Source organism: Bombus pascuorum, chromosome 7 (genome assembly GCF_905332965.1).
Source record: "Bombus pascuorum chromosome 7, iyBomPasc1.1, whole genome shotgun sequence".
Classification (NCBI taxonomy): Eukaryota; Metazoa; Arthropoda; class Insecta; order Hymenoptera; family Apidae; genus Bombus; species Bombus pascuorum.
Window position 1 is genome coordinate 9,437,456 of NC_083494.1, and position 21,062 is coordinate 9,458,517.

At 41.5% G+C, this 21,062-nt stretch overlaps 1 long non-coding RNA gene across 1 annotated transcript in view; it reads left to right on the top strand.

The window, feature by feature from the left end:
* LOC132909218 (uncharacterized) overlaps positions 1–21,062 on the top strand; it is a 224,767-nt gene that overhangs the window by 156,006 nt on the left and 47,699 nt on the right. The window contains exon 4 of the long non-coding RNA XR_009658508.1: positions 2,281–2,909. This is a non-coding gene — a long non-coding RNA (uncharacterized LOC132909218). The remainder of the gene's footprint in view (positions 1–2,280; positions 2,910–21,062) is intronic.

Consider the following 21,062-nt stretch of genomic DNA (forward strand, 5'->3'; position numbering starts at 1 on the left):
TATAATTTAAACGCTATGAACATTCAACGTTCCTTGTTTTTACAGATTCGAAGGGGAAGTAAACGGTAAAATATTTTTGTGTAAAGTTTATTTATTTGTGTATTATACCTTTATTTTTTAAAATCAAAGTCTAATTGATTTTCACAAGGATATCACTGCTTGGCGATAATTCGAAACACTACGATAAATTATTTCAGTGTTTATATAATTTCTTTCTCGAGTTTGCCTCCTTTTCCACTAAAAGAGAAAAGTCAGATTTTGTTGTTTCATATCATTTGCCATTTCACTTCTAATTATAATCGGTTTCATGGTTATCGTAAAATGCAATCGTTTTAATGGATTTTCGGTTAAATATAGTTAACATCAATAACGACCTATTAGCCAATTTAAGAGTATAACCGCGTTAGGAAATTTTCAAATTTGTTACTCGAATTTTCTTCACATTTTAGAGATAACGTGATTACAATTATCGCAGATTAGAATCTATAGGATTTAGTCAATTTCCGATTAGACGATTAATATGGATAACGTCGTAAGAACATGACCTATCGAAAATCATTTACTAATGCCTCAGTGAATTTCAAGTACATGTCATTAGTTAAATTGGTAGCTGGAATTTGTGGTTGTACAAACGGTGTAGTTTCTGGAAATCATCTCAGGCTACCGCCGGCATTATAACCAGCTTCATCAAGATTTGAGGACACGACATCGATACCAATGCGATGATCGTTTGCACATCGCCCTCCATGGAATAATCCGGATCATACTACGAACTTTGACGCGATGATTTAGGTCACGTTAAGCTACACCATTTGCTTTTAATCGAATTTACTGTTCGAATTAATATTTCTTCCGTTTGAAGATCACGCGACAGATATCCGATATATCCACTTTTGTTAATTTTTTCAATTTTCATGTCGCTTAAGTGGCTGAAAAAATATATTTTAATATGAAATAATTGAGTAATAGGTGATAAACTCAAAACGTTTTTCTAATAAAGGAACAATATTTGTTCAGTTACTACGTTAGTTTAATTTAATTAGTAACAATCGATGTGACTCTCGAATCTCATTAATATTTTTTAAATAATAGAATCGTATATTTAATCTCGAAAACAATTACAAAAATATTTTTGTTATGGAGTTGCTTGACAACGTATCGATTTTTTAAATTGCTCTTCTATAAAATACGAGAAATATGACTGACTTATCATGTTTTTCTCTCCTGTGTTTCTCCATTTGGAAACAATTAATCGTGTACCAAAAAGGTAAACGACAAACTTTCGTTTCCCTTGCTAACTTCTCTTTTAATCTTCTCTTTTAACACGTCGATATTGGCCCACATTTTACATTCTGTCGCGCGACAGAATTTCGATGCGTCGCGCACAGCTCGAGAAAAAATCCAATTGGCCCCTGGACAATGAATGAAAAAAAAAAAAAAAGAAAGAAGGTAGAGAAAGGTACACGTATGCGACCACGTATATATATATATATATATCCAGTGACTGTATGAGAAACGTTACGTTCACCGTGGGAAAATGTTCGACAGTGGCACGCCAGAGACACATAAATTGTTCGTTTCCCGCGGCGAGAACGCATGAATTTATAAACAGCAAAGCGGCGTCATTATTACGGGAAAAATCATATAAATCTTAACGCGTGGTCGAGTATCGTTCCCTCTGGACTGACTAGTTCTTTCATCGTCGAGAATCGCAAGATAAAAGAGATGTGTTGCAGCGAACTCTGGTTCAACGTTTGGTGAAAGGAAAATACACGTAATTTAGATTTATAGCTACTGTTATATCTACATTTTATAATAAACGTAAATAAATTCATAATGTATGGTCCAAATAATTCATTTTGTCAAATTAATTATACGATACAGAGTTTATACGGGGATTAAAACGATATTCCTCCCTTAATTTCCATTTGCCGTTTCCGGAATTTTAACGATTCTAAAATATATTCCACCAGGTGTACAAAATTCGAGTATTTTTACTCTTTCAAATTTAGTCGATACTATACATCCATATCTCTTTGTATTTCCCATACGTAAGTTTAAAGAAACCGCCATGAAACTTACCATACTCGCGCAGATTACACAATCACCGCTCAACTCATCAACTTAACCGTACCTATAATAGTTACTTACAACTTCGTAGTTTAAATACTCCATAAATTCTCCAAAATCATGTCAAAATCATGCACAACGCACTCCTCATACCGAAACCCAAACAACTTGAAAAATCTTCCAAATCTAACCTGCACGTATATTTTTCAGGTCACCAGAGCTACCAGTACCATAATCCGGAAAAACGACTACCGCTGCGAGGCAGTAGAAACTAGTAGAAACGCCAGACCTATATTCAGAAAAGTAGTCGAATTGTCTCGGTGGCCGCAAAGCCACGGGAAAGAAAACGACAGCGATGAGTTGGCTGCAAGAGGGTTGCTGGGCGGAGTGGCTGCAAGAGGGCCAATAAGGAAAATGCCTGGTCGAATGGCGGAGCATCGTGCTCTGCTACACGGTCCATATAAGCGTCCGTCCCGGGAGAAGCCGGTCGCGGTACATCAGATAAGAAAACCTGGTCTCGGAATAGAACCCTATTATGTTTGCTATAAGTGGCCGTGGCCAAGGCTACGAGGAGATGCGAGAGCGGGTCCTGCAGGCGGACCAACAGGGAGATAAGAAAAATGCCTGGGCCGGCCCTCGTCGTAACCGCAGAAGTTGTAATTATACAGTGATATTACTACCGAAAAGAATGAGGGACGACGGAAGCTGGTATACGTGGATGTGGTGTTCCCGGAGACCGCCGGCATTTTACCCTGAATCTGGATGAAGATACGTCGTCGTCAGATAACAGCCGCCACGAGAACGAGTATTTATTGTTGGCCCCAGAAGCCGGTTAAAGGGTGAGTCGTCCATGGCATCTCAATTAACGAGGAATTCGTTGCATGTTGTCTTGTCGACCGGCAGCCAATGCCTGTCTTGCTACCGGACTCTGGTCCACCAGGTTCCGTCTCGCTTACTCCTTCTACCGCGATTCGTTTTATGGCGTGGCCTGACGAAAATATACCCGGTCGATTGGTTCACGCGATACGCGCTGCCTCGAAATCGTGCCACTAAGAGATTCTTCTCGAGATCCAGCACCGCGATATTGGTGCTGAAGAATTGCGCTCGACCGTCCGCTGGAACTGTTTCGGTGTAATTGGACTCGTGGAAGTGCAGGTTTGTCAGATTTCGAACGACTGCTACGAGATATAAGTAGACTCGTAAAATTCTTTCTGCGATGGCTCTCGCTCGGGTAATTAAGGTCTGAAGAAAGGTGCAGGTTGTCACGACTTCGAGGTAGAATAGTAGTTTTATTAACGAATATAAATGGTCGATATACGGATAAGAATGGAAGGAATACGCTCTTTTCATTGAAATGGGCCATTCACGACTGTCGATATTCTTCTTTCTTTCGTATGATTCCTTACAATTTCCCTGTGATTCATACGTCTACAATACATACGTTTTACAAGCTTTCTGCATTTTTTCTTTTTAAATGGAATAATATATCAGACGAAGACCCATGTGTGAGTAATACTAGCAAGTTCTAGATACTTTTAATCGTATAACAAGATTTCACGTTCACATAAATAGATTTAGACACTAGTCGAATACCAACTAGATTCTCATTAGCAAGTTCCACTGTAATCATTTGGATAACCAAAGACAATTTTGCAACATAGTATAACCCCACTATAATGCAGCGACAGGAGCTTACATCTCGATTTAAAAATACCATTTTATCCAGCGCTGACAATAGGAATCTCGTAACTAAAACTGGCAACGAAGGTTCCCGTAAAACAGTTCGAAACTTTACAACAGCCAACGATCTCGGGAGCAAAAAAGGAAATATGGAGGTAAAGCGTCAGACGTACACAGAGTAAATAGTTGGTTCGTCTGGTCGACCAGAGAGAGAAAGAGAGAGATCGCAATAGAGGGAGAGAGAATAAACGCTGCGAGGTAAATGCAGTGGCGCGCGGCTGCAAGGAATTGCGGGTTCGGGTCGCTTAATTTAAGCCGCGGAAAAGAATCCCCCCAGTCGTGCCTGTAATTTGGTTAATTTAATTAACAACGGGTTAATTGCTGGCGCGGCGCGGCCGCTCGTTTCCCTTTCCTCTGTCCGTTCCACCAGCGTTCTTTTGTCATCCTGGCACGTAGCAATTTGCGGGGTCACCGCGCGGATATAAAGCGTCACGAGAACGCGAGTTAAATATCGGGTCCGGATAACGATTCCCGGTTACTCGAACAATCGTAATTGCGCGTATTGCACATGAAGAGAGTTCAGAGAGATAGCCCGGGCTGTTAAACAAGAGCGCGAGGCGATTACGCGCTCGGCCAGGAAGACAGAGAAGCGGTTTTCTGGCTGAGCTCTCCTAAATCTGATTAAAGATACCAGCGACGGGGAAGAAGGGCGAAAAGGAAAATGGGTATTTATTGTTATCTAAGTTCAACGAAAATGAATCAGTCTTGCTGTGTTTCCTTCTCGAGAATTGCCACATCGCCCGCATTCGCCCTCGTCTTCCTCTCTAATCGCGGAAACCGCGATACGTAGAATTTCTTCCGTGTAACGTACAGTAGCGGACAAAAGATTAAGACGAAATGGAAAAAATAAATAATTGATTTACTTTCCATAAAAAATATAAATACAGTGTTCTACATTTGGTATTAACTAATTAGGCATTTGTTTATACACTTACAAAAAAAATTTCATTTTGATATTTTGCTCAGTAGCGAAGTTACAAAAAAAGGAACGAAATCTGTATAATATTTTGTCGGTCAAAAGTTTAAGACTACACAAAAAATATTAAGTTTTGGTAAAAAAATATGCACAATTTTTGTTTAAATTCAATATTTTGTCCAATATCCGTTATTTCTTATCACTTCGGTACATCTTCTTGGCATTGAATCTATTAATTTTTTACATTGATCTACCGTAATATTACTCCAAGCTGTTTCAATTGTAGAGTAAAGTTCATTCAAATTTTTCGGTTTATAACCTTGTACTGTCTTTTTTATGATGCTCCACAAGTTCTCGATTGGATTAATATCTGGTGATTGGGACGGCCACGGCAGCACGGTGATATTTTCTTCTTGAAAAAACTGTTTCACAACCCGAGCCGTGTGCTTCGGATCATTATCATTTTGAAAAATAAAATCATCACTCATATTGTTGCGTGCAAAAGGTAACATTGTGTTCTTGAGTATGTCCTTGTATTGAAAACGGTCCATAATTCCATTGATACGACATATCGGACCAGGGCCGCTTCGAGAAAAACACGCCCACACCATAACGTTGCCACCACCATGTTTAAGAGTTTTTAAAACGCACTGTGTTTTCAAACTTTCGCCAATTCGACGTCTAACGTACCGTATCCCGTCAGAACAGACGCGATTGAATTTCGATTCGTCAGAAAACAATACCTTTTGCCAATCTTCACTTGTCCAATGCTTATGAGCTTTAGCAAATGCAAGTCGTCTTTTTCGATTCCTAGAACTCAGCAGTGGTTTCTTTTGGGGTTTTCGTCCTCTTAAGTTAAAGTCTTCTAATCTTCTCCTAACAGTTCTAGCACTAATTTGTGTATCGTTTTCATAGTTTATCTCCGCAGCAATATTATTTGCACTACGAAAACGATCCTTTTCGCTCAATCGATGAATCCGGCGATCCATTTTCGGTGTTGTTTTCCGTGGTCTTCCGTTTTTCGGTTGATCGCAATACATGCCTGTCTTTAAACATTTATACCAAGCTTGTTTACAAGCTGTTTCTGACCTGTTCACTATATTTGCTATTTCGGTGAAGGTTTTACTTTGCTTTCGCAGCCTTACGATTTGTTCCCTTTCGTTTTCAAGTAAATTCTTTGATTTACCCATAGTCTGTTCCTACCTAAATGAATTTTAAGCAATAAAAGGTACACTAAACAATGATTTTGACATTCCAGAATCAAAATGTTCAAAAACTGTACTCGTACTCACGTTTTACACAGATCGTCTTAAACTAATGTCCACTGTTTCCAAGTGCTAGGCGGTAACTAACTGTTGTAACTCCTACATTGTTTGTATTTAACAACTGACTGTCTGAGGTTACGAAGGTCAAACATACAGCTACGTTATTCCAAAGAGACAAACCGAATAGAAGAACAATATGCGTATAAGATGTTTGTAATCCGGTTTACAAATCATCGTCTTAAACTTTTGTCCGCTACTGTACCATTTAAGCTAAGGTAAATTTACGGGGCTAGTTAAACCTCGTCCGATTCTTTCCGATTTCGTGATGCTGCTCGTCTCGTTGGTGCTAATCGGGCATAACATTTACCACAACCAAATCGACGATCTTATGAAAAATAAATGAAGCAATAGATCGATGTTATTAGAGTAAAAGCTTTTAACAGCGAATAGGACAAATTATCGATAATAGATTTCATTTCATAAGTGTACATTGGTTACGCATTGGTGCTGATATACTATTTGAAATATTGGCAGGCTATTAAAAGCTATTCCGCGTACCTCTCGCAGGCGCAGATAAAACGCAATGATAGGAAAGTAAGTTCGATACATCGATTCTCTGGTTGGGGAGAGAATCGTATCTTAGCTTCGCTCGGACAAACTTTTGATTGTATTCCAATTCTCCATCCAGATACTCTTTTTCTAGAATATATCGCATGACTCGCACAAATAGAACGATTCCTATCTGCCTCACAAATGTGAATCACGCATCATGTACCTTCTACGGCAAAAAGATTACACTTTCAATATTCCGATTCACATTCTACAATCTACATTCTACGATCTATACCTAATAAATAACATTTCTCACAATTTCCATTGCCATCCATGCCGAAACAAATACACTTTCAATACTCAAACTCGCATTCTTCAATAAATACGTAATAAATAACTATTCCTATTATCACCCGACATCATCCCCCTTTTTCCCCTCGAAACTGTGAAAAACATTTTATCGATTTCCAAAGTACACCCTAGACTGAATGTCCCATCGGTTCCAGATTCGCGCCACGAAAAACTCGAAGAAAAGTCGCTGAGGCAAGCGTCGGATCCTACGATTTCATCCTTTCGCTCTATATAGCGTAAGAACCGCGCGCAGGGCTGGAAATCGTCTTACTTTTGACACTGAAAAATATAGTTCTTGGATATATGCGTCGTCCGGACATAGGAGGCCGGATCCACTTATCAAACTGTGCCATGGTAGGATGAGTTCCGACCCAGGGGAACGCTAGACCACGTAGTTCGTGATTGTGTCACCGATATCCGTGACCGACATTTGCAAAGCGATTAAGGGATGTGCCGCCATATACAGTCGCCGACAGGGGTTCCGCATGACAATCGTCGTTACGCGAAGAAACCCTTCGTGCCAGACAGATTATCGTGGAACTGGGGAAATGGCGTTGATGGTGGGACTTGACTTTGTCAACTGAAGCGCGAGGAGAACCATTGTTACGTAAATACGTAATACAACGGGACGGTTGAATCGCTTGCTTTATTAAAGTTCGGCTCATCGACGACTTAATCGACGACTCACTGTCTTTGCAGCATCGTCCCCGTGGTGTTTCTTATAGGAAATTTGGCTCGCTTGTTCGTAGCTTGTCGAAGGTCAGTTGAGATATAGTAGAACGAAAAAGCATAGAAAGAGGAACGGTGGATATTTTGGTAAGAGCATACAGAAAAGATCTTTCAGATTGAAATGAAATAGTTTAGTAGTGTTGAGATTATTAGATGTGTGAACAAAGGAACGCGTGGATAAATTGTAAGGTGGAAAATATATTTTAATACAGAAGTGTAAATACAAGTCGGAATATCATTTGAACTGGTCCACATCCGCACGCTAGCAGTGTTACCCTATGACTGAAGGCCCTGAAGCCATCGTCGCCTGTCTACTGTTTATGGTCTGCCTTCGTCCCAGTTTTTCGTCTATACGCTGTCGATGGCTGCAGTGCTTGAGAAAACTAAAAAGACCAGATGTAGAGTTTTCTTATGACCACTTCCACAAGTAGAAATCGGAGAAAGAAAAGATTAATACACAAGTAGAAGGATGTACGTAGTAGACTCCTGAAGAATCACATTTAATTATCAACATTCTTAAACCCTGTTTCGTATGACCGGTGTTAAAAAGAAAAGAAATGTTCGATAGCCTTAATATGTAAGTATCAGAACTCTACAATTCCATCTGTTTTACAACCAGCGTCCAAATTTCACCCATTTCCTATTTAATCGACCGTTAACACCGTCATTCAGTCACTCTCAACGGGGCCGAATTTTCGCCGGTAAAAATCCCGAATTTCATCCACCATTCACACCCTTCGATTTCCCGTCTGGTCGATGAAAAATGTCACGGCAGCCAAGCGTCCCGATAACTTATGGCACGACCCGTCCCTTGGCAGTTATGGGCCGCGAACAAGCACGGTTACGCTATTGGGACCCCGGAAGCGGTCGGCTACGTCCGACCGTGACGATCGGCAACAGCAACGATAGTTTTATCGAGTAACTTCCATTCACCGCAACTCCCTTCGCGTGATGGTTGCGCTTTTTCCTGTAAAAATCCGCGAGGATCGAGTTTTCATCCCCTTGTGCTTAACACAATGGTGCTTGGATCGTGAATGCCCGGGTCAGTATTCTTTGATCCTCTCGAACGAGATTTCCACGATGGTCCAATTTCGTCGCTTTCTTCGTTGAAACGCTTGGAAATAGGGGTGAAAGGGGTTAATTTAGACTATGAACAGAGATTTAGTATTTTTCTGGGATTTTTATATGGGAAATTTAAGTCGACGTTAATGCCGCTGGCTCGAGGGAAACTTTACTATCTTCCTCTATTATGTGGTTCTTTCTGTTAGAATATTTGGAAAATGAGGATGGAAGAGGTTAATTTGAACCACGGAAAAGGATTTAGTACTTTGCTCAGGTTTCTTCATTGGATACTTATTTCGTGAATTAGATAGCATTCATGGTTACTGAATGCTATCTCTACCATTAGTACTTGATAATATTTGATTATGTTATATGTAGTTATTATAGCATAATAATTCGACTATCTGTGTATCTGATATGATATAATCTAAACTATACTTAAGAAATAGATTTAGAAGTTGGAATGGAATTACAATACGTGAGAGGTCTTGTATTTCCTACGCTATCTAGAATAATAGTAACATCAGAAACACCGATACGTGTTCGAGATGTGGGAGTACCGTGAGCTTCGTAAAGTTTGTTACGATCCAACACAAGAAGCCCGGTGCCCTTGTAGCAACGGATGTAATACGGTTATAATGTTGTACAAATGTTAATACTAAAGGATCAAACGAAACTGTCGAGTCACGGGCCGTAGTCACGGACAAAAGGATCGTGTCGTTTAGTGTATAGGGGAGAAAGCTTCCATGCGGTTATCGCGATGGAAACCCTGCTCTGCCTTCTCCTTCCCATGAATCATAAGTAACTTTGGTCCAGCAGATGTTGCTTCGATTTCAACTTCCAATGTAACTATGATCAATAATATTATAATTTTGAATGCTTTAGCAGATAATCATTTTTCAAAAATAATTTCAGGTAATTAATTTTCTCTGTCATATAATTCAGCTTTAGGAAAAATGGAACAATAGAGAAAATCAAACTATAGGGAGATACGAGAGAAAAATATATCGTTAAATCAAATTTCCATAATTATACGTATTTCCTACTGTCCAAATAGAAACCATTAACAAAATGCGAAATGCTGGAACAAAAGTCAGCGCAAGCGACTACAGAGAGCTATCGTTTGTTAAAGAAGCACTCTATTTACCATCCACAATACTATTATTAAAATTCGTAATTAAACATCGCGACAGGATTATACGGCCGAAGCCTACAATGTTTCACGTTTCATGGAAACAATTTCACCCAGTTTCTCCCTCGTTGCACGTTCTCCTCGCGTATTTGTTACCGGATATATTTACAAAGTTCGGCGAAGCACGTCCCGTATAATGCGTTTTGTGCGCAACTTTGGTAACGCCGCGTTTCGTCATTTTCCGTGGCTGGTTGGGCCACCTTTCGAGGAAGCTAAAGGGAACAGCAACGACGTTGGGAAGAGGCGAGGATCGAGAGACAGGAAGGATAACAGTGATAAAGGAAAATGCACACAGGTCTACGATCGTTTAAAAATATTCCTAGTGTCTTAATCTTGCGAAACAAGACACTGATTCGACGTAATTTTCGACAGCATAATGACAGGGATAAAGTATAGAAGAATAGTACGATGACAAAGAAAGGTAGCTACGGGTCCTCGTGTGTTCCAGAATGAACTTCTCGTGGATTTTTGTTCTCGAGAACCGAGAAACTAGTAAGTCCACCAGAGACTTTTGCTTCGTTTTTCTTTTTCGTCTTTTCGTTCATTCTGTTGGGCTTTTTGAGGCGTTTGCTTCTAACGATCGCGGAAGCGAGCTTCGATGTACCGTAAATTTTTTCACTAAAGCCTTATCATTTACAATCACGAACCATCGCGCCTATAAAAACCCGATGTCCGAGACAGACTCTCGTAAACTCGCAATCACACGACCCGGAGTCTCGATTGAACCCATCCTCGCTGCTGCGAGTCAGAAAAATGGATTTTACGTCGCAGTTTCTGGCCCTTTTCCTTGGAATCAGAGTATGGTATTGTCTGAATTTCTTATTTCTTCGAAGTGGTCTTGAACGTATGATCTATCGAGGCTCAAATTAGAACTTACGAAGCCAAGGTTTTACTGTGATAATTTATAGACACAACTCAATGCAATTTTGCTTAATACAATCTGAATTTCAGATTCTCAGAACATTTCTTTATGAGAATGGTACAATGTTAACAATAGAACCGGTGCATTTTTGATGTTTTGAATAATATAGTCTTCTTGCTTGCGTTATATAGTTTTGTATATATTCAAATATGGTCCTGCTATTAGACCAATCAGTATTCTTAACGTTGAAATAGCAAGGACAGAATCGAAGAACATATTTACAAGAATAAGAAGCTTAACAAACAATTTAAATTTCACACATATTGCTAAAATTGGATCACCACGTCCAGCAATATAACTCACCTCTAATAACTGTTCGAAAGAACTCGTGTAACATTCCAAACGCGAAATGGTAGTCCGTAAGATAATCATCAGACAGTTAATCCAACCTACTGGACGAACTCGACGGGGCGCTGCATCCTGGCGTTCAGATCTACTTCGGCGATTAACACGCTGACAAAGCCTCGTGCACTGTGGATGAGAACGGATCGTCGCCGAGGAATGTCGACGTGGAGGTTTATTCGTTCGAAATGAGATCGGAATCCCCGGTGACCCGTGGCTGAACCATGTTTCGAGAGACGAAAAGCCGCGAGGGAATCGAGCTAACATTCCGGATATTTTCACCTGCGTCGCGTCAGGTGTGTCCGGTGAACAGGCAAGAATCTCAGAGGGACACGCGAAGCCGCTTAAGATCGGTTAAGCCGCTTACCAAAGCAGACTACGTTTCCAGAAACTCAGACTTACAAAGCGTAGGCGTGTACATATACCTTGGCGAACTGCGCCACGCTACGCTTTTCGACATTTTTACGTGAAAATGCTGGGGTTGATGGGCTAGCACGCTCGCGAAACGCGGATATGTAAATACTTTTCCTGATACCGAGACGGCTTACGCGATTTTCCAGGCAGAGACGAGAGACTGCTAACCCTTCCTCACTGGGTCTATGGGCGCACCGTGAATTCGTTTACGGTAAACCGACGCAGATGTCGCGTCGTGGTAAAATTTGCAGAGTTGAAGTCGTGGTGAAAATTACAGAGCTGAGCCAAAGAAATGATTCAAACGAGTGTCTTAATGCTTATAAACAGCCTCGTTCATAAATTCTTCGTAGAAAATGCCTATTAAAAAATGTTATCTTCCATTTCTATCGGCCATTTCTATCCCACAAAAATCCCGAAAAGTGATTTCCACGAGTAGTCTGCTGTATTATTGGAAGCCCAGAAAGCTCTGCTTTCGATCGACTACAATTCCACCGGTTCGAAACAAACTTCCATTCGAAGGGACACGGAACGTAACGCGGAAGCGTGCGATATAAAGCATAGGAAAGGGAATAACGGAAAGAGGTAGGAAGGGTAGGTGGAAGGTAAATGAATGGAATCTCCTGATGAGGGCCGGAGTGGTACTCGTGGCTGACATTCATTTTCCGGCTCTCCTTGACGCCGCGTACCCTTCGTCGCAGGAAGCTGGGCTACAAAACACCGAGTGTCGCGAGTTCCCCTCTCTCTTTTTTCCTGGTTTCTTTCCACACCGTCCAGTGTCCCGTGGACTCTGTCATTGCGCCACTCTTTCCAGGAATCCGAGCAACGTGAAAGGAGCAGATATCAGAGCAAAGGGAAGAGAACAACGACGAAACAGAGCACAGGCAAATTGTCGGTCTTTTCACCATCGGTTAGGGTGGAAGTGCACGCGACATAATGGAACAGGGGAGGTTGGAGTGGCCGCGGAGAAAAAAGGGCTGTTGCTGTCCGCCCACTGGTCGTCGTTCCCTGACGCTATTCGTGTCAGTCAGTTAGTCTTATCTGCCGCGACTGTCGATCTGGAATGAAAAGATACGGGAACACAATGACGACCTTTCCCCGTGGAAAGCAGTTGGTCACGCAGTGAATAAGAGCATCCTTCTGCCACGAATTAATCCGATTCGTCGATGCTTCGTGACAGACTGACCTAGGGAAGTGTGCTTCACTTGCTGTACAAAAGAGTAGTCTTGGAATATTTCAGTGGGAAACGCCTGGCCATGACGTTTGGACTCCAGTTAGATCGAAGATTAACACGCTCCGGTCCGAGTGTACCATTGCTGATATTTCCAACATATATGGGCATACATTACCATAATATTATGCTCTGTCGTATATGAACGGTTGGAAAATATGGACAAATAACACGTGATAGTAAACAAATTACAAATGCACACAAACAAATTGAATATGAAATCGACACTGAAAGTATAAGCAGTAATAAATATGCTGTTATATTATACAATATGATATCGTATATGTACATGACATACATGTGTAAATTGATTGAAAAATCGCGTAAAAGAGGGAGACGATAGGGAATATATTAAATTTCGATGCACGAAGTTAAATAGTTTATTCTCTTAATTTGATCTTTTAATTTTTTAACTATTTCGCTGATTCACAGAAATTTCTAACAAAAGTACAAAGAAGCGTAATCTCGAAATCTTTCTCAAGTTTCTTTCTTTTCTGATTTTAACGACTCGAACTACTTGAACGTCTTTCGCAACTCAATGATTCGTTCAAAAATCTTCCACACCTCAACTATACTGTACTTTTCCAGATATAGAGATTTCATACACTTAATATCGAAGCTCCATTAGTTTAATGTGCATCGATCCTGCTATTTTTATTTCTAAGAAATTTTTTAACAAATTTCCTTGATTTTACAGCGCATCGTATGTGTGTTTCGTAATCTGTTTAGAGTATATCGAGCGTAAAGCGTTTGATGGCAACGCGGCGGGCCATGGTGCTGGCTGGGTTGCCGTCTCGTGGCGCAACAACGACGCATGGCCCTTCTCTGTCTAGGGCGTTTGTGTGTACGTTTCCCGCGGGTAAACGTCATTTTCTTGAGATGTGTATAGAAGTCCCCCGCGAATGCACGTTGAAACATTTCATACTGAAGTAACTCTCTCTCCTTCACCTCCTAAAACCACCGCATGTAAACAGCTTGTTGGGCCGCTTCAGCATTAGCCAATGTTAATAAGGAACCAACATGCGCGAACTGCAGCGCTGAAAAATAGTATTCGGGGATTTAGGAGCTTACCACGCTTCCCTGCCTTTGCTTAGCGGTCTCACAGAATTTCAACTTTACGCTGTCTAATAATTTTCTGCCATGTGGTCATACGTTCCCCCGACAACGCGAAAAGAGAGCCACTTTACATAGATCCACCCTTCTCTCGACTTAATTACCTCACAAACGACATACTTCGTCCTTTAGAAAGTACTCGAATGTCCAACGTTTACGAAAATTGTTCGTAAGAATATCCAATTACTAATTGCTTGATAAATATTATGATAACGAATAAACGAATACAAATTACAAATCAACGAATAATTCTGAGCTACTTCACACCTCAATCACGCTGCATATTTAAAAACGACAGTGAAATTTTCACACGACAACAGACATCACAGTTCACGTATACATTCTCGAAGTTAACCTTTTTTGAGGTTATTGGATGTATGTGAACAAAGGAACGCGTGGGTAAATTGTAAGGTAGAAAATATATTTTAAATACTGAAGTGTAAATACAAGTCGGAATATAATTAAGCTGATCCAAATCCGCACGCTAGCAGTGTTACCCTATGACTGAAAACCCTGAAGCCAACATCTCCTGTCTACTGTTTATAGTTTGCCTTCAATCGATGGCTTCAGTGCTTGAGAAAACTAAAAGACCAGATGTAGAGTTTTCTTAGAAGTGACGACCATTTCAACAACCTTCACTCAGTACCAATACGTTAACCTAAGCATAAGCTCGATTCACTATCGCTTGATGCGAAGTCTTCCACATTCGTTCACGAAATTACGATGCCACACATATTCTTCGTTTCCTTCTTCGCTATATATTTCCTTTGAACTTTTTAGATGAGTATCACGTTTGTGTTCGGTGGGGACGATCGAAGTCGGGATTGATCAGAGAACAGCGGTGTTTCGAGATGGCGTAATGACCAAAAGAAACATACGAAGGTTTCTTTTTGGGAAGGTGAACGCGGTGAAGGCTCACGTGTCTTGGATGAGCTGAAACAAGTCCAGGGTTTCGGTTGCGACGTACGGAATAAATTGGCCTGTGCGCCGATCGAAATTCTCAAGAACGAACGGATCGGAAATGGGAATGACGTATAAAGGAGCCAGAGCACGTAGGGTCAGTTTACCGGGCCAGGCATATCCTGTACACTCTGAAGAATCTCCGGCAAATCTTGTGTATGTCCAGCTCGTCACATGACCCTGGCCAAGGCCTGCAGTTGAATACTGATCGGCCTCCTCAGAGACCCTGAAACGGTTTGCGTCCCTTTGTAAAATCAGTAGCAAACCTTTCAAACCGGCTTTTTTGCTCGAACCATCGAGAACGCAGCCAGGAGCATCCCGTGGCCCTTTATAGTCGACGCTCCTTTTTGTCGTCTTTACCATTCACGTTATGTATCCTCGAGCAGCCGAGATGCGTCCACGTCGTTACGTTTCTCCTCTCCGTTGCAAAGGATAAGAAAAAAGGCCGCGTTTTCCGTATTAACGTGCCTCCTCCGCTCTTTTACGACCAGCACGCTCGCACGGAAATAGGAAACATTTCTGTCTGACTTGTATGTATTTTTCTTCCTTGTTTGAGATGGTACTCCGGCACGAGTGAATTATATTATTTATCACAGAGAGTTGTGTCTTTGATGATTTTTCGTACTCTTCAAAGAGTCACGGTGCATCTGAGAAGAGTGTCCAGTGCAGTGTCCCGCTTGAAAAAGTTAATTAAAATATAATGTGTCCAATAATTGTTACGTTGTTTCAGTAGATTTTTGGTGCAATGTTTTTCTATCCTTTTATGTTGTGTATCCTTCTCAGTTTTCCGATCCTAAATGAGCCCTTTTCATAAATCCTTGGTTTTTGCGAAACACCTAACAATTCCAAACTTCTAGCTCGTAATATAGAAAGAGTTAGCGTAACGTATAACAGCCACTTTATTTTTTGATTTCACACATATCCGTCAAATCAACCGCACAAAGTTAAACGATATATAACGTGTAAGTACGAAAAGACCCAGCGGATAACCACAGAAGAAAACTTCTAAACCCTCGCAATACATAACCGACCGCGAGCTATATACATATACCGGTAGCAAGATTTCCCATTGCAGTGTATCAAGCACGTTGACAGGTCGATCGAACGAAAAAGCAAGATTTCGTCGATTTCGTGTGGAAGTTGTTAAGGTTGATCGCACGTTCACTGTGTGTACCTGTTTCATCGATTCCTTTCGTGGCCGTGTACCGATCAGATAAGCCAGGTAGCCCGATCTCCGCGGCAGTATCTCCTCGTGCTTCTCATCTGATTCTGACAACTTCTTTTACTCCCCCCGCTGGCTTCTTCCCGTCCCGATGTCTCTTGCACTCAGGTGGACACCATTTTCCAGCCATCCTCGTTCAACCTCTGTATTCTCTTTTCGCCCGTTCTCTTTCCATCGTCTTGGCATACCGATCTCGTTCATAAAAAATTCCCTCTTTCGAATCTACCTTTCATCTCGGCACAGAATCTCTGCCGGATTACCACGTACAGCACATCTGCCTTCTAGCGTCGCGGAAATATACTTTAATTTACCGGCTGTCAAAGCGTGCCAGTTCCTTCCGAGTCCCCTTATCAGTGTCCTGTACAATTCTATCCAATCCCGCCCATTCGTGTGCCTCTTACGTCTCTTCTCCTCTCCTTCCTTTCTTTTTCTATCGTCGGTCCTCCCTTGCTTTTTGCCCTCTGTCTCTGCCACGACGACGACGACGACTCCTTCGCCGCACTGTCTTTTCCTCCGCGCGCTTTCCCGAAACCAACCGTCGTCCCCTGAATATAGATTTCCCTCTATATGTATATACAAGGTGACCCGTACAACGCGGTATCTACATCGAAGGCGATCCCACGCGCAGGGACAAGTCGAATTTGTGGAATAAAATTTGTTTGTCGGAAACTTAATCGTCGAGAAAGTCGAAGTGAACTTTGCTAATCATCAACAGGTCAATGTAACTTTCCTGTTTAAGTCCTCGTTGTTAAGAAAATAGAATTTGAGCATGTTCAACTAAGAATCGACCAGGTACACGCGAGCTTGACAAACGCTCAAACTCGATTTTACACTCTATACGAACAAATTTTGTTGTATGTTTTCGACTTACTTATGCACTACCTTATGCGGGACACCCTATATACCATATATATATAGATATATGTATATACGCATAGCTAGACGCTGGCCGCCTCTCTGTCTCGCGAGTTAAAGCAGACGTCACCTAACGTCACCACGGTAATCTATTTACGTCAAGGATATCGAGATAGCTGTACCAGACGAGATTAGCTTCGATCCAACCTTCCCCTCCCTCCTGCCCTCTGTTTCCCGCCTCCACGGTCGGTTAATTTCATTTTTGGTATCGTTAGCAGCTGATCGCGCGCAAGAGGGTCTGTCTGGGCCCCAGCATCTTCCCTCTTTCTCCCATGGCCGCGATACAGTTTGTAATTTGATGGCTGCCAAGGGAATGGAATTACCGCGTCTTTGTGAACGAGACTGGCTTCAGCTTGAGAGTAAGAGTACCAGATAATTCTGAAAATGCTTCGCGCCACCGGGACGTGCGTTCCTTATCTGCCGCGAATACTTGATGAGCCATTACCAAAAACCAAAAGAAGTTGGAAGTGAGTCTCAGGAATGTGACGCAAGAGGATCAAAGTGTAAGGAGATTCTGTGCACGGAGATTTTCCAGGATTGATAAGTCAACCGGGATACCTCATCGAAGTAGCTGAATGGGATTCGGGGATGTAGACGGGGGTGGTTTTGAAATGTTAAAAGGACGAGATAAAATATTTCGTTGGTCAATTATTGTAAAACCATAAAGAAGGTCGTGGGCTTAAAACTTTAGAATTTCTAACGATTTAATAACTTAATTATGACCTTGGCTTGTTTCTTCGAACTTCGATCTATCCTTACGCAATTTTTTACAATTATACTGTTCATCCGTTATCAATCTTGTCGTCGTAGATTTCGTACAAGAATTTAGTTTGTAGTATCGAGAGTCTTTTCCCATCGTCCGAAAATCTTCCAGAAGAGGAACATTTTAGATTCCATCGCTTCGAAATTATTTAAAAAACAACGTCCACAGTACATCGTTCCTTTGGAGTAATCAGCACAGTAACGATCCCTGGAGCAACTACGACAAGTTGCGAGTTTCCCTAAAAAGAAAGTCGAAGAGGAACCGATAATTTAGATATCAGACTGCAGCAGACGCTCAGCGCGACTATAGCCGTTCATCGAGAGATTTCTCTCTTTTGCTGGATCGCGCGCGCGCGCGCATCTAAGCTCCGAAATTCACGCTCCTGCAAGTGTCTCTCGGGCAACCGCGGCACGTTCTCCAGACAGACATTTCCTCTCGAAGCACGTAGCGTCTCGTGGCCGTGCTCGAAGAATATGCACGTTCAAGCGACATACGAGTTCCCCGAGCTGGTCTTCTCCTCTCTTCATCGGCGAATTCGCGCGAGAAGCCTCGCGAATCGCACAGCCTGCGGGCGATTTCTGTACCATAGCGATCCTCAGTAACGTTCCTTCCTTATACGCGGAAAGCTCGAGAGTCTCTGTCTTATCTGTCGCATTTCTCATCTCGATTCAAACACTTCGTCTGCCTCTCGCCTCGTTCCGCCCGCACCTCTTTCCATTTCGCTCTCAATTTCTCGTGGAAGGGTCCGTTCCTCCACGCTTCGTTCGCCTCGTTACGCCAGAACTCCTCCATTTGTCTCTTTTCAATCTCATCCCCAGCCTCTTCGACTTCCTGTCTCATAAGTTTCTTTTCTCTTCATTTTCTGCCGGTTTCTTTTCGTCAAATACTTCAAAGAAGGTATCGCGGTGGGTAAACAGTCGTTCGTCGGAAAAGACAGGCCAGCCATCGGCGAAAGGATTTGAAAGGCGACATCGTTCCCGTGGCTGCGCAATCATTTCCGCGACACGATTCCGCGAAACGAGCGCGCGTTGAATGAGATCGCCCATTCTGATTCTTTGCACGAGCTGGAATAACAGCGAGATGGCATGTTTATAACGTTGATTGCGCGTGGAGGGTTGGAAAAACTCAGGACGAGACGAGGAGCAGTGAAAGAAGAGACGCGTGTCAGTGAAGAGATAATGGTAACGATAAAGAGAGGATGTGAGATAAGAAAGGAATCGAGTGATCGCTAGAACAACAACTTAAATCTATGGTATGTTTATGACGTTGATTATGCGTAAGAAGCTTGCAAAACTAAGAAAAAGAAGAGTTCTGGAAGAAGAAACACATATGGAAGAAAAGAAACCAGAGATAAGAATGGAATCGAGTGATCAATAGAAGAACAGCTTAATCTGTGGCATGCTTATGACATTAATTACGCGTAAGAAGTTTGCAAAACTAAGAAAAGAAGAGTTCTGGAAGAAGAAACACATATGGAAGAAAAGAAACCAGAGATAAGAATGGAATCGAGTGATCAATAGAAGAACAGCTTAATCTGTGGCATGCTTATGACATTAATTACGCGTAAGAAGTTTGCAAAACTAAGAAAAGAAGAGTTCTGGAAGAAGAAACACATATGGAAGAAAAGAAACCAGAGATAAGAATGGAATCGAGTGATCAATAGAAGAACAGCTTAATCTGTGGCATGCTTATGACATTAATTACGCGTAAGAAGTTTGCAAAACTAAGAAAAGAAGAGTTCTGGAAGAAGAAACACATATGGAAGAAAAGAAACCAGAGATAAGAATGGAATCGAGTGATCAATAGAAGAACAGCTTAATCTGTGGCATGCTTATGACGTTGATTACGCGTAAGAAGTTTGCAAAACTAAGAAAAGAAGAGTTCTGGAAGAAGAAACACATATGGAAGAAAAGAAATCAGAGATAAGAATGGGATCGAGTGATCGATAGAAGAACAGCTTAATCTGTGGTATGTTTATGACGTTGATTATGCGTAAGAAGCTTGCAAAACTAAGAAAAAGAAGAGTTCTGGGAGAAGAAACATATATGGAAGAAAAGAAATCAGAGATAAGAATGGGATCGAGTGATCGATAGAAGAACAGCTTAATCTGTGGTATGTTTATGACGTTGATTATGCGTGAGAAGTTTGCAAAACTAAGAAAGAGAAGAATTCTGGAAGAAGAAACACATATGGAAGAAAAGAAACCAGAGATAAGAAAGGAATCAAGTGATCGATAGAAGAACAGCTTAATCTGTGGCATATGTATAACGTTGATTAGGCGTAAGAAGTTTGCAAAACTAAGAAAGAGAAGAATTCTGGAAGAAGAAACACATATGGAAGAAAAGAAACCAGAGATAAGAAAGGAATCAAGTGATCGATAGAAGAACAGCTTAATCTGTGGCATATGTATAACGTTGATTAGGCGTAAGAAGTTTGCAAAACTAAGAAAAAGAAGAGTTCTGGAAGAACAGACGCACATGAAAGAAGAGAAATCAAAGATAAGAAAGTACTCGAGTGATCGATAAAGGAACAACTTGGTCGAAAATAAGCGAGCCAAGGCTGTCTGTGAATCTTCCAGCTCTGTCGTAGTCTATTCTCAAGACATCCAGAATTATCTGTCCGTTTTTCAGCGGATACACGCGCGATTCCTCGCGGGGATGTAGTGAAATTGATCGCCCCCCACCCTGGCTATGTGGTTTGCTCGTGGCATTTCGAATTGTTTGTAAATTGGAATTTAAGAGAATTGCTTTGTCTCTCCGCTAAGAAAATTAGACGATATCTTTTGAAATAGAAAAAGAAAAGAATAAAATTCGGGATAGAATTACAGCCAAGTTAATTTACACGGATTTTTCGGTTCGATTCGGATTGAATGGGAGATCGGTTATTGCCGGAACGAAACTGAAAAGCGTGTTCGGATAGAGTAAGGCGAAGATCGAGCGAGTATAATCCTAATATTCCCTGGACCATCCATTGTCCGGATCAGGAAGTTGTTCGCGGATAAAAGCGCCACGACTCGCTTTTCGAGTGACTAATCACCGTGACTTAGCTCCGGCTTACTGCAACTACGCGGAGACATCATAAATTTCCAGCGATTCTCCGCGGTACAATCGTTGTTGTAGAAATTGAATATCGTACCATCCTTGCATGGTGCGCTGTGTGACGTTTCAGCGACCTAGCGAGAAAACTGTCTGCGCCCAAGAAATATCAATTTCTGGTAGTTTTATGGGATTTTACTGGGCTAATACGAAATGTAATATTTGGTTCAATACGTTAAAATTAAATATCTCGTATATATTATAAAAAAGA